Source organism: Loxodonta africana, chromosome 15 (assembly GCF_030014295.1).
Source record: "Loxodonta africana isolate mLoxAfr1 chromosome 15, mLoxAfr1.hap2, whole genome shotgun sequence".
Classification (NCBI taxonomy): Eukaryota; Metazoa; Chordata; class Mammalia; order Proboscidea; family Elephantidae; genus Loxodonta; species Loxodonta africana.
In genome coordinates, this window is record NC_087356.1 from 55,721,182 (window position 1) to 55,736,263 (window position 15,082).

General features: G+C 45.7%; 1 protein-coding gene across 1 annotated transcript in view; it reads left to right on the plus strand.

Annotated features, from left to right (window-relative positions):
* The first annotated feature begins 2,499 nt into the window (after window positions 1-2,499).
* Window positions 2,500-15,082, plus strand: part of ARHGAP32 (Rho GTPase activating protein 32) — a 416,313-nt gene continuing 403,730 nt past the window's right edge. Inside the window, exon 1 of the mRNA XM_010597126.3 lies at window positions 2,500-2,547. The gene's annotated coding sequence lies outside the window, so the exon portion shown is untranslated. The remainder of the gene's footprint in view (window positions 2,548-15,082) is intronic.

The following is a 15,082-nucleotide window of genomic DNA, read 5'->3' on the forward strand; positions in this document are numbered from 1 at the left end:
CTAGCTCTTTTATGTATTTGTCACCTTCCCCACCAGCTGAGCATAAACCATTTGAAATTCAGCCACTGCAGGTGAATTTCAGGGTGTGAGGGCAACACCCTGGGCGGTGAAGGCTGCCTGAAAAGGATGCAGAATGCCATTACTTCAGGTGCAGTAGCCAAGAGGCTGGAGCCTGGGGCAAAACATGCTTCCCATGGTGACCTGATTTACTGTCACACACTCTCTCTTGACATCACAGTAGGGACATGTTTAATGTTCACCAAAGCCAGGAACAACACAAGCTACTGAATCCATGGAGCCCCTGGGTGGCGCAAATGGTTAAGTGCTCAGCTACTAGCTGAAAAGGTGAGTCAGAAGGAACTCGATGGCAACGGGTTTTGGTTTTAGGGGCACCTGGGAAGATGGGCCCGAAGGCCTACGTCTGAAAGATGACAGCCTTGAAAACCCTATGGGGTAGTTCTACTCTGCACACATGGGGTCTCCAGAGTCAGAATCGGCTCGATAGCCGACTAACAACAACGGCAACAACTGAATCATAACTATCTCTTTCTGGGAGAGAGGACTTTCTGTGGACAAAGGGAGAACCCCATGGAGCTGTTGTAGTTTGGTGAAATAACAGTTACTAAACTGTGGGCTTACGAAGAAGTCGAAGGTCTCTAGTTTCATCATTCGTCTTGCTGCTTCTCTAGCACTTAGGAAGTACCCTTTAAACTCATCATGGATCCCAACTGTACCTGTTTCCTGTAGAGGGCTGCGATACATTTATTTAAAGTAATAGGCTCCTGTAAATTCGTCCTATCCCAGTTTGTGCCTCTGTGCAAATCTTCTCAATTCATCCCTTCTGTTAGAAAACATCTAGGCTCTTAGTGTTTAAAGAAACTTTGATTTTACCAAAGCCGGCAAGATAGTGGGATCATTGCACGTGTTCATTTTCTAATTTCATTCCAGGATGTGGTGAAATCCAGGTCCATGTACACGTCCTTGAGATTTTGCTAAGTGTGGTCAAGGCGTTTTATAGTCAGTGAGTCCCATGGAAATGACTAAATGCTGAGTGGACCCAAATCACTGCAGTGAGATCAGGTGATGCAGTATTTGGCATCTGCAGACTTGAGCACTAAGAGAAAATTATATAGGTTAACTCCCCCCCTCCAACACCTAAGGTACCAAGTAAGTCAGGAGTGAAAGGCACGCACATAAAAGAAAAAAAGGAAACCAGAAAATGGGAGAGTGTGTGAAGGTATCTTTCCTTCACTCTGTTACACATGGCTGTTGCATGCAGAAGCGCTTCACAACCGTTAAAGCAGAACAAAGAGAATGGGGACGAGCCAAGGGCAGCACCATTGTCGGGCAGAGGGCAGGGCCTTCCCTTGGAGTGTCTTCACCCGTGTCCAAAATCTCAGTATAGCCACGCACTGCCAGACTTGCTACTCTTTGACCCGTCCTTGTTCTTCCTCTCTTCTTCCAAGTCATTTGCAACCTTCTAGTCTAGAATGAGAAGCCAACTGAAGGAACTTTTTAGACATTACCCCAGCCCCCGTTCCAAATAATAAGCAACACGAGCTGATACTAGAGCAAAACGCGCAAGGGAAGGAGAGACTAGAGTCTTCCCGGCTTGCGGCAACGCCCCCTTGCCTTCCCCGCGCTCTGACAGTATTCAGGGGTCAGCTGGGAGTCGACAGGAGCCACTGCTGTCGTCTCCGAGGATGCCTCTTCCTGGCGTGGCTGCAGCAGATTCTTATTTCTGCGCCGCAGCACAAGGCAGAAGGCAAGGGAAAAGCCCCCGCTCGAACCCCTCGGGCAGCGTCTTTACCGCCCCTCTGGGCCCCCGCGGCCCCCTCGGCCCCCCAGGGAGGCCAGCCGCGCGCCCCTCGCTGCCCCCCGCAGCCCACGTGCGCCCCGGGACAACAGCAGGCGAGGCCCAGCGCGTCCCCGCTGGCCCCGGCCGCGCGCGCTCCTCCGCCCTCCCTCCTCGCGCGTGCTCGTCCCCGCGGCCGCGGCCGCGCGCCTCTTCTCCCTGCTGCGGGAGTCGCGGGGCCGGGAGGAGGCGGAGCAGGGGAGGTGGAGGCTCCGGCGGCGGCGGGCTCCGGCGGGGGGCGCGCGCCAGCGGCCGGGGCGCGAGCGCTGCGGGGGCGACCCGCGGGCGTCGGGGTGCGGGGCCTGGGAACCCCGAGCACCGGTTCCTCCAGGAGCGGCGCCGCCGGGGAGGGCCGAGCGCGCAGCGCGGTCGGGGGGACTTGGAGGCGACGGCCCGGAGCCTGACGCCCCCGGCCCCGGGCCTGACGGCTGGCGCGGCGGGATGAGGCGCGGGGCCGGGGGCCGCCCGGACGAGGCCCCGCGAGTACCCTCGGCGGCCCGGCGCTAAGCTCGGCGGCGGCGCGCGGCGGCGGCGGGCCGCTTGGGGCTCCCTGTGGACGGCGAGCCGGGAGCAGCGGCCGGAGGAGCCGGCGGAGGAGGGCGTCGGGCTCGGCGCCCGCGGAGGGGCAGAGACACGGAGCGGAGAGGAGGGCGCAGCGACGCCGCGGCGAAGCGGCGGGGCCGCGGGGCTCGGTAAGGGGGAGGCCGTGACGTGGGCAGCGCCCGGAGCCGCGGGCAGGGCGGCGGGGGCATGTCCTACAGAAATTCTTCTTTAAGATGAGGGTTGCAGATAGAAGGTTCTTGGGGCATCTCGGGTTTCCCCCGGCCTCCCTGCCGGCAGCTCGCCACCCGCGCTCGCCTGGCGTTTCCCTGGCGCCTCCGCGAACCGGGGTTCAGACCGATGGGGCCTGCTGCAGTGCCCCCGCCTGAGGTCGAGGCGAGGAGGAGCCCCCCGCCGTCAGCTGCGACTCCCAGGGAAGGGCCAGGTGGGGACCCTGGGAGACGAGGGTCTCCCTGCGCTGCCACCGGAGACCGCGCAGTGCTGAGCCCCTCGGTGTGGGGGAGCAGGATTCCTGTGCTCGGTGGACTTCTCCTTTCATCTTTCCCATTGGCTGAAGTTGGACGATGCCGGTGACTTATGCCTTTTTTTTTTTTTTTAACTTGAGTCCCCCCCGCACCCCCATATCATGCCTTTCCCATTTTTTTTGACTCGAGTAAATATTCATTTTTAAAGGTTTTCGTAAAGAGCTCACCTGAAACTGGATAGGGAGAGAAAGTCAAACCTGATTATTCTTAGCTCTGGTCTACTCTGGACCCTTTATAACCAATCTCTCCTTCTGTTGCTGAAGCTTAAAGAAGATGGCAGGGAGGAGACCCACAGCAGGATCTTGGGGTGCAGTTTCGTAGTTATCTTTTAGGAAAGAGAATTTGGGTAATTATAATTTGGATCTGGACGCAGCATTACAATTTGCTTTTAAAATGCTTGGGGCACTGCGTGATGCTGCACGGAAGGCTGGCAGCTGGGCGGGAGCCTTGTTGTCAGCATCTTTGATTTTCCATTCTTTCAGAGTTGTTTTTGGCAGAGATGGAGACCTTTTAAGTCAGTCTGAGTGGGAATAAGTTTTCTGATACATTGGTTGCTTCTGTAAACACTGTCTGTATTCGTATTTCTATTGGAAGAGGAGAAAGATTATGGTCCTGGAGTACAGTCCACGCATGTGCTCGCTTGATTCGGTAATTGAATTTGCGGTCGTATTTTTGAGTAGTGTTGATTGTCATTTATTAAGATTTTTTTTCTTTCTTATTTAATTGAAGTCTAATCCTGAATCTTAACATTTGCTCCTTGGACTTGAGAGTGGAGGAAATAGAAGCTTTAATTGCTAGTAAAGTACGACCTCAAAGTTTTTCAAGTACCACTGATCGAATTTTTTTTTAACTTTATTTACTTTATTGTTCTTGTTGAAAATATACACAGGAAAACAGACATCGGTTCAACCATTTATACGTGTACAGTTCAGTGACATTGATCACAGTCTTCAAGCTGTGCCACCATTCTCACCCTCCCTTTCTGAGTTGTGCCTCCGCCATTAACATAAACTCACTGCCCCCTAAGGTTCCTATCTAGTCTTTCCAGTTGGTGGTGTCAGCTTGATCCCATGGGGATAGTCTTAAAACAGCATCGTGCTCAAGCAGGCATTTTCTTTTCTTTTCTTTTTACTAGTTAAGCTGAACTGTTTGGTTTTAAGAAGACTTTAGGGGATATCTTTGGTTTAAGGGTTTGAATTGTTTTTAATAGAGCTCTTTGTGAAGATGGGGTATCATGATGAGATTTCCCATTTCAGGAATGTTTGGGGTCTGATTCATTTCTAAAATGGAAAACATAGTGGTGCTTTGTAGAACATGTATCTGTAGTGGTGTGGGGTTGGAACTGCTCAAGCCACTTACTGTCCTACCATGGTCCCTGTAGCAGTCCTAGAATAAAGCAGCACTTTGGACAGAGGCTTGTCCAGACACAGCTGGGGTGGAAGCCCAGTTTACTGTGTGATCCTGCACACCACACTGGGTGACAGGGTGAAGTGGTGGGGAAGGAAAAATAGAAGTGGGCCAGAGAGGAAAGGTTAGTTGGTATAACCTTCCTCTGTTACATAACTTTTGTTTTCTAGGGAGAGACCAAGAACCAGGGAGGCAGGCTCAACTGTCATTAGAGCCTTTGATGTTGGCTTGAATTCCAGTAGTTAGGTTCCTTTTATTTCCTTTTCCCAGCGCCCTGCATCACTTTCCAATCACCAGCAGCTCTTCCACAGTTCGGCTGAGACTTTAATGGCAATACCTTCGTTCCCACTTCTTTGCTTTCTTTCTCTCTCATGCTCTCACTCTGACTTCTTTCCCTTTAGATGACTTATTTAGCAGTGTTTTCCCTTCCCAAACTGTCCTGGGTGTATTATCTGCACAGTATACATAGATTTACTGTTGACTGTGGATTCATTTCATAAATGCCAGGGGCTAGAAACTGTTTTCAGAAGACTGGAAGGAGAAGAGAAGTTGTATTTTTAAAGATTAAGACTTATATTGTTGAGAGTTTTAAAATTTAACCCGTTGATGTGGAACCCGATGTTCATGGCAGTAGTCAAGAGGTGCAAAGACCAGTGGGAAGAAGACAGGACTTGAAGTCAGAGTGTAGTCCCAGTTCTGCCATGGAATAGCTGTGTGGCATGCTAACTTCCTTGGGCAAGTTATTTATGTTTCTGAGCTTGTTTTCCTCATTTATAAAATTGGGATGAGAAGGCTTGCATTGTCTTCCTTATAGAATTGTTGTGAAGGATTAGATACATGGAAGGACGTGAAAATGCTTTCTAAAACTTTTCAAATGTTTAAGGAGTTATTACAGATATATCTTACATAATCAAAAACCTATCTTGCTTGCCAAATTTTCTTGGATAACTGTTTTAAATGTTATAAGACAATAATTAAAAAAAAATGCCGATGAGAAACGAGAATGTGTTAGATTTCTTTCGGCTCCAAAGTTTTGTGATTCCATCTCATCGTTTAGGAAATCTGTACATGCAGTAGGTGCGGTTTTGGATTCTTTGAAATTTTCAGTTCTTCTGAAACAGATGTCAAATTTATTGAGACTGAACTTCTCTAAAGCATCAGCTGAGAATACTAAAGGAGGTGACACATTAGGGTTTGTGCTGAGAGCTGTTTAGTAAAAGATAGCCTGCATGATTTAGGACAGAGGGTTGGCAAAGTACAGGCTGCGGGCCTGTGGCCTGTTTCTGTGTGGCCCATGAGCTAAGAATGATTTTTACTAATTGAAATGGTCAAAATGAAAAAAAAAAAAAAAAAAACAGAAGAGTAATGACATGTGCAGATTATATGAAATTCAAATTTCAGAGTCCATAAATAGCAAGTTTTATTGGAACACAGCCATGTTCATTCATTCCTGTGCTGTCTAAGGCTGCTTTTGCCCTACAAGGCTGAGTTGGGTATTTGTGACAGAGACTGGATGGTCTGCAGAGCCTAAACTATTTACTATTTGGCCCCTTACAGAAAAAATTTGCTGACCTCTGATTTAGGACTTAAAACGTTTTGTCTTAATGAACACAAGTGTTACTTTCTTATCGTGGCATCACAGGAATTAAGACCCTTGGAATGGCACTGATTTTTGCTTTAGGGTTCAAATGCTGGTTGTGATATTTGTAAACTTTGACCCTGGGCAAGCTAATTAATATTTTGGCATCCCAGGTTATCTCCTTTGTGACCAGGAATTACAATAATATCTACCTTAGAAGGTGGTATTGTTGATAGTTGCTGTTAGTTGCTATGGAGGTAGCCCATGACTCATGGCAGCTCAATACACAATGGAATGAAACACTGCCCGGTCCTGCGCCATCCCTATGATTGATTGGGGAGCAGACTGTTGTGATTCATAGGATTTTCATTGGCTTATTTTTGGAAGTAGCTCACCAGGCCTTTCTTCCTAGTCTTAGTCTAGAAGCTCTGGTGAAACCTGTTCAGCATCCTAGCAACACACAAGCCTCCACTGACAGACAAGCCGTGGTTGTACATGAGGTGCATTGGCCGGGATTGAACCCGAATCTCCTGTATGAACGGCAAGAATTCTACCACTGAACCATGTTTAAGTGAAATGATATGTTTAAATATCATTTTTTAATGTCTTCGTACAATATCTAGCATATAGTAAATGCTCAATAAGTGGTGGATGTTGATTATTATATATTCTAATGTAAACAATATGTCTGAAATATTTTATATCATCTTTGGTCTTGTGTTACCAAGTTGTTCTCTTGAGTGGTATGCTACCTGTTATGGAATTCCTTCCTTTACTTACTTCCTTTAGTTTAGTTAATAGCTGATAATTGGAATAACTTGAGAAACTTCCCATACATACTGCATTTTTTAAGTCACCTGCTTATTTCAGATGATTAAGAATTGGTAGAAAGATACTTTTGCTGTATTTTTCATAGATCCTGGTTTTTGATAATTTCTTGGTTATGTTCTGTGTTTGCAAACTGAATTTAACCACCATTTCTGTTTTGGCAGTGGGTTTTTTTTTTTTTTCTAGAAATATGTGCGAAAAGCCTGTTTTAATTAGGCCAGGATTAGATAACTTTTCCCTTAGATAACTTAGTGTATATCACACTTGAAGTCTTCTTTGTGATTTTCATTAACTTCTCTATAGTGTCCTCTACAGAGCTGAAATAATAAGAAATTTTTTTTAAAGATAGATCTAGTTTACTATCTAGAAGCTTTGATATTAACCTTTTTTTTTAAAAAAATATTTGGTTTTAAATTATCTTATAATTGAGAAATTTGATGCACTTTTCAGTCAGCTGCTAGTTTATTTAATGTTAATCCCAAACTAAACATGAGCACTAAAAAAAGGCCATTGTGCTGATTCAGTTAAACAAAACAGAATTGGGGTCCTTGTGGCTCTTGCAGTCCCACAAATTGTTCACTTACGTGGTGTTGTCTGATGCAGCGCCAGGGGAGCCAGGAGGGCATTAATGTCCCCACTGCCCTTCCAGGGAACAGTGGAGTGGGAGCAGAGGAGGCTGTCCATAAAACCCGGAAAACTGCAATCCTAATTGTAGCACCCCAGAAACGGCCGAGGCTTAAAGAAGACCCACTATCAAGATGAGAGAGTAATTTGTGGTTTGAAAGAATGAAAAATCCCAGAGATTTCCTGTCTGGAGAGATGAAGGTTGTAAGGGAGTATTTCTGGAGGGAGTAAAATGAAAGAATTTGGTAAAACAGAAATTTATAGTTTCACAGTATCCTTGGACATGGGGACAGTCCCTGGTGCTTACAGATTGTTTTAGAACAGGTAAAAGGAAGTGAGAAATGAGTGCTTGCTTTAATTTCTTATGAAAAAACATGAACCAGAATATTGAGTAGAAGTAAAATCCTGTTTTTTAGAGATATCTTATTATTTGACTTATGGCCATGTATCCATTTGCTAATTTATCTTATATCATGGATTATAATAACAGTGAAACCTGTGAGAGTCAGAACTTGATGAGACTGCCTTGTTTTCCCGGGTCTCGCAAGTATTCCACCTTTAACAGGGTGAGGTCTTACCACTTTGCTGTTGTTCCTTTTAGTGAAAATATTTGCGTTTTCCGTCTCTGACAGGTTTCCTCCTTACACAGGTTCCGGCATTTGCAGGTTTTACTGGAATGTATGACCTATTAATATTGGAGGTTGTGAAGGTGGAAAACATTGAAGGGAAGAACGTGTGACTCATGCATTAAGGAAGTGTTATGATACATTGCAGTTGTCTTTGTTAAGAAAGATAGGTACCCTACTCTGGGAAAGAATTTTAAAACAGATACTCCATCCATTTGCCCTAAAATAGTAAAGTCTGTATTACCTGTACTTCAGCCTTGTCGTCTTGGGCAGGTCATTTGACTGCATTGTGTGTAGAGTGTGTAGAGGAGAGGAGCCCTGGTAGTTCAGTGATTAAGTGCTTGGCTGCTAACCAGAAGGTCAGCAGTTCAAACCTACCTGCCATTCCATAGGAGAGAGGTGTGGTAGTCTGCTTCCGTAAAGATCATAGCCTTGGAAGCCTTATGGGGCAGCTCTGCTCTGTCCTATAAGGTTGCTATGAGTCAGAATGTACTTGACGGCAAGGAGACTGGTTTTGATTTGGTATAGGTTGGAACTGGTAATTCCTGTTCATCTTTTCGTTGGAGATATAACAAGGTTGAAAGATTCTTAAGATTAGTAGTGGTTTTTTTAAAAAGGTGAAGAAAATATGCGAAATTCAGTAATTACCAAGTGTTCTAGGAAATATGAGTCGGAATCGACTTGACAGCAATGGGTTTGATATTTTTGTCTTAGTGTCTTAGTGCTGCTGTAACAGAAATACCACAAGTGGATAATTTAACAAATTTTCACACAGCTTAGGATGCTAGAAGTCCAAAATCAGGGCACTGGCTCTAGGGTAAGGCTTTCTCTCTCTGTAGGATCTGGGGAAGATCCTTGTCTTTTTTTAGCTTCTGCTCCTTGGTTCCTTGGCGATCTTCCTGTGGTATGGCATCTGTCTTCCCCTATCTGTGCTTGCTTGCTTTTGTGCCTAATCTACTCTTACATATCTCAAAAATGATTGGTTTAAGACACACCCTACATGAGATTACATCTACAGGTATAGGGGTTAGGATTTACAACACGTATTTTGGGGGGCACAATTCATTGAGTACATTAAACACAGACAGAAAAGCGAAGTAACATTTAATGAGGGAAGATGTGGGCTTGGGATCAGAGGACCTGGGCTCTTATGTTGGCTCTGCCATAAGTGATATGTGACTTTGGACAGAACTCTCTGAACCTCGTTTTCCTTAAATGGAAAATGAGGGGTTATATTAGAGGGTCTCTGATTCCCCTTCTTGCTCTCAATTCTGTGATTCTCTTATTTTTTAAAACTGGGAACCATCATTTTACACTTGCCCAATTTCTGTTGGCTTTTTTTTTTTTTTTTTGACCCAAGGAGAACCTGATGGGCCTTTCTAGATGCCTTATATCCAGTGATCCTCCTCCACATTCAGAGCAGTCTTGACTTCAGTCGGAAGAAAGAAGGCAAATCTCTTGTCACTTGACTGAAAGGTATTCAGTGAGTACATTGCTGTCTAGTACCATGCTAGGTGCAGTGGAAAATAGATAGGAAAGAGGCTGGCATTGAGTCTCTGCTCTCATGGAGATGTTCATTTCACTGGTAAGACAAACTATTGTAAAACAGTAGGCAAGCAGACAGTAGGATAAACTAGCAGTTGGAAGATTTGGGATGTACTACTGGAGAGGATAAATTGTGGCCATGTGACTTTGAACATCGTAAAATGAGTTTGTAGACTCCCTCCAGCTCTGAAATCTGGTCGTTCTCTCTTTGACAGAGAAGTAGCAGCTCTGAGTCAACTTGCTGGTAGACAACACAAGTGAGCACTGCTCAAACCAGGCCAGACTTTTACACTCATTCTGTGTAATTACTTGATTTACTAGATGGAAGGAAAGGATTACTTCCATTAGCTGGAAATGCATTCAAGAGACAACTTTTCTTCTCAGAAGTCGAGCTTATGAGAAGCAATGAGACAGAAGAGTCGCTGCTTTGGAGGCCATAAATTTGTGTCCTGTACCTTATTTCCTCTTGCCTTGTCAAGACCTTCACCCTGCAACTATTTTCTTTGCTAAATTACCATTCTCTTGTTACTGGGTCGTTTCTTTCAGCATACAGATATGCCTTAATATTACTTGCAGGACCCTCGAGTTTTATCTGGGCACATGACTGCCCAGGTAGAGACTGCATTTTCTAGCCTCTCTCTCTTTTTTTTTCCTCTCTTACAGCTGGTTGTGGCCACGTGACAGAATTCTGGGCAAATGAATGCGAGCAGAAGCGGTGTGTGCGATTTCTGGGTGGTTGCCTTTTGCTTCCTCTTTCCTCCTTTTCGCAGACTGGATTGAAGAATGCTAATATGGTGCTAGTACAGCCTTATTCAGCCTTGCATATGGGGGCAACACCTTAGGAGAAGAGGGATCAATAACATGGTACCCTGAATGATCCTGTGGAGCAGAGCAATCTACTAGTTTTGTACTGCTCATTTATTTCTGGATGGTTAACGGAATACAATTCCATCCTGCGTAAGTCCCTAATACCTTAATAAATCACTCTTAAACCACACTTTCTTCTACCTTATGATCCTTCCCACTGTTGCCCAACTTCTTTGTTCCCTTTTACAGCAAAATTTTTCAAAAGAGTTGTTTATGTTTGCTGTCCCTACTCCTTAGCACTTATTCTCTCTTTAACCCTATCCGTTTGAGCTCTCATTCCATCAGTCCACCGAAATTGTTTTTAATCATGGCTGCAACAACCTAAATCTTACTAAAGGCAATTGTCAGTTCAGTGTCTACATCTTACTCATTTCTCATCAACATTCCACATTGATTTACTTCCTTTGACCTCTTAGCCGTGTATCCTCTGTGTCCTTTTGCCAGGCTATCTCTACCCCTCCCAAGTTTAAATTTTGGAGTGTCCCTAGGCTCTCCTCTGGTGATCTCAGTCATTTTCATGGTTTCAGATACCACTTATATGCTGACGATGCCTGAAACTCATATCTTAGTACTGATTTTTTCCCCTTGAGTTCTAAACTCATCTAATCCTGTGCCTTCATCTGGATGTCTTATAGACTCTTCACACTTAACATGAACCAAGCAGAACTGTGACTCACTCCTCCTCCGCCTTGCCAAGGTCTTCGCCATCTCAGTAAGTGGCACCACGGCCGTCTACGCAGTCATGTAGGCCAAACCCTGGCGTCATCCTTGATTTTTCTCCCCTCGTCTCATGTGAAGTCCTGTGAGTTCCAGCCTCAAAATAGGTGTTGCACCTGACTACATCTCACTTTTTTCCGTGTTAGAAACCCAGCTAAGCTAAGTAGCCTTTCTCCCCTGGCAAGTTGCCAGCAGACTTCTCTGCCTCTAGTATTGTCTCTGCTTTTCCCATTAACATTTCCCCCACACAAGCCCAAATGTTAATTAGATGACATTGTTGTCTTACTGGCTTTCTTAAGTCTAAAACTAAACCGTAAAACTTCATGATGGTCACTTTCAAGGCCCTATATCAGTGGTTCTCAGCTGGGGGAGACTGTGTCCTTAGGGGACATTTGGCAATGTCTGGAGACATTTTTGGTTGTCAGACTGGGGGTGAAGTGGGGGGACTACTATTGGCATCTAGCGGGTAGAGGCCAGGGATGCTGCTAAACATCCTATAGTGCACAGGTCAGCCCCCCACAACAGAGAATTATCTGCAGTGTCTGTGATGCTGAGGTGGAGAATTCACACGTGATCTGCCTCCTGGCTGCTTCTCCAACCTCATCTTCTTTTATTCTTTCCTGTGTACTGAGCTCCAGTCACATTGGCTTCCCTTTTATCCCTTGGATGAGCCCATCCTTTCTCAGGGATTTACACTGCCGTTCCTTTTGCTGAGAATGTACTGTCTGCAGATCTTTGCGTAGCTGCCTCTTTTTTCTTCCCCAGAGAGGCTGTTCATGATGGCCTGTATAAAGTGGCTCCCGGTCTCTCCTATGTTTTCCTATCTTCCCTTCTTCATGCTGCTGCTGTTGTTAGGTGCCATCAAGTCAACTTCGATTCATAGCAATCCCATGTAACAGAATGGAACTCGGTTCTATTTCTTGGCTATAATCTTTATAGGAGCAGATTGCCAGGTCTTTCTTCCGCAGAGCTGCTGGGTAGGTTCACACTGCGAAGCTTTCTGGTAGCAACAGGGCACTTAACTGTTGCGCCACCAGGGCTTCTTACCTTCTTCATAAAAGTTTATTGTTTATTTGCTTATATGTTTAATTTATAACCCCCTTTTCCTCAAGCTACTGAGATGTAGGGGCTCTGTCTGCCAGGGTACCTGCTGTATCCCTAACACTCTTCTTGGTAAATCTTTGTTGAATGACAGGTGCCTGAGACCATGGTGGGAATGGAAGAGAAGGTTTTCAGTGATAATGACAAGTCAAAGGATCCATTTGGGAGCAATAGGGAAGGTTATGATTTTCCAGAGAGTGAAAAAAAATCACTTGAGACATGGTTGTTTCAGCTTTGATTTAGTAATTAACTTTGTAGAATGAAGGTCTTCACCCCCACTTTTGTGAGGAGGTAAATGACAAAAGAGTAAGCCGACAGCAGGGACTTTTTAAGAAAGTTCTAGAGTTGCTTCAGAATTTAACTTCCATCTTGCCTTTTGTTGCATACCACTTATCTCTGCATATAGAGCTACATCGTCATAAGAATGTTGAATATTACGGTTACATGAACCTCTAGGGCATATGTAAGGAACCCTGCGGGCACAGTGCTAAAGTGCTCAGCTGCTAACTGAAATGTTGGTGGTTCAAATCCACCAGCTGCTCCATGGGTGAAAAGACCTGGCAATCTGCAGCCAGAGAAATCCTATGGGGCAGTTCTACTCTGTCCTGTAGGGTCACTGTCTTAGGCTGGGTTCTCTAGAGAAGCAAAACCAGTGAAGTGTGTAAACATATATAGAGAGAAGTTTATATCAAGGGAATCGCTCATGCGGTTGTAGAGGCTGGAATGTCTCTAATCCGTGAGTCAGGATAGAGGCTTCTTTTGATGCACGTAGCCACAGGGGCTGGCGAGCCCAAGGTCGGCAGGTCGGAGAGCAGGGCTGTTCACAGCCTGTGAAGATTTATTACGAATTCCAGAGCTTGACAGGCAAGGCGGCAGGTAAGCTGCTGGCTCAAATCCCAAGACCGGGAGGTCAGACGAACAGGAGCCAGATGCAGGATCCAGAACAAGCAGAAGCCCACAGGGCTTGCCAGAATATCCCCTTGCATTCAATGCATCCCTGAGGAAATTCCCTTTCAACTGATTGGCTACTCACGGCAGATCCTGTCATGGAGGTGATCACATAATACCAGATCTCATCATGGAAGTGATCACACCATCATACGACTATCAAACCACTGAGAATCATGGCCCAGCCAAGTTGACACACAACCTTCAGTATCCCAGTCACTATGAGTTGGAATTGACTCAACGGCACAGAACAACAACAACAACAACAGGGGGATATGTGATCTTACCTTTTCCCAATATCCGAATTCCTTCTACATAATCTTTGGGAGGTGATCATCTTCCTTCTGCTGGAGTATTTTTAGTATCAGAAGATTCGGCTATTCACATGACAACCGAACTCTTTTAAAAAAGAGTTTTTATTGTTAAAAATGTCCTCATTCTATGAAATTGAAATGTCTCTCCCTGCATTTCCAACACTGCACCCCCCCCGCTACCCTTTGCCCTCAAGTCTATTCCAACTCATGGTAACCCCATGCGTTACAGGGTAGAACTGTCCGATGGGGTTTTCTTGGCTGTAATCTTTATGGATGCAGATCTCCAGGCATGTCTTCTGCAGCAAAACTTGGTGGCTTTGAGCTTTCAGGTTAGCAGACAAGTGCAGCAGCTTGTGCCACTTAGGGACCCCAAACACCACATCACACCAAACCGAAACCAAACCTCTTGCTATCAAGTTGGTTCCGACTCCCAGCGACCCTATAGGACAGAGTGGAACTATGTGCCAGCTTTATTTTTCATACAGTGTGAAAGATGGCTGGTTCTTTGCTCTTCTCACCAGTGTTTTCTCTTTGCCGGGCTAAATGTACTCATTGTCTTCAACTCTTCTTCAGATGGCATGTTTTTTGATCCTTTTCCAGGGCCATCCCTAACACTTTTGGGACTTGGTACAAGAATACTAATGGAGGCCCGTATGCCACATGTCTAAAAATACGAAAGTTATAAATCAAGCCACCTGTTAAATAAAAGATGTTCTTTTGCCTACTTGAACAAATACAACTTCATAGTGACCTGGATCAGAGATCAGAGTCAAATGGAGAATTCTCAGATTCCTCTGAGTTCCGCTCCAGACCATGGCAAAGTGGAGAGAGCATCTTCCAGCCCGAGCAGCCCTTCCCTTCTCATCCAGCCTTCTCTTCCTGAGGGGCTTTACATGCATGTGTTTGGACACTCCAGCCTGAGCAGCCCTTCTCTTCTCATCCAGTCTCCTCTTCCTGAGGGGCTTCACGTACATGTATGTGGACACTCCAGCCCGAGCAGCCCTTCCCTTCTCATCCAGTCTCCTCTTCCTGAGGGCTTTGCGTACATGTATGTGGACACTGCAGCCTGAGCAGCCCTTCTCTTCTCATCCAGTCTCCTCTTCCTGAGGGACTTTGCATACATGTATGTGGACACTCCAGCCCGAGCAGCCCTTCCCTTCTCATCCAGTCTCCTCTTCCTGAGGGGCTTTGCGTACATGTATGTGGACACTCCAGCCTGAGCAGCCCTTCCCTTCTCATCCAGTCTCCTTGTCTTGAGGGGCTTTGCATGCATGTATGTGGACACTCCAGCCCACACATCCCTGTACCCCTTTCGTCATAGAAGTGTATTGATTATTTGCTTTTGTTGTTATTAGTTGCTGTCACGTTGATTCTGACTCATGGAGACCCCGTGTGTTGCAAAGTAGAATTTGCTTGCTCCATAGAGTTGTCAAGACTGGACCTTTCGGAAGCAGATTGCTAGGCCTGTCTTCCAAGGTGCCTCTGGGTGAGTTCAAACTGCCAGCCTTCTAGTAGTTCAGTGCTTAACCATTTGTGCCCCCCAGGGACTTCTCCCTTTGGCCTGTTGTTGTTGTGTGTCGATTCTG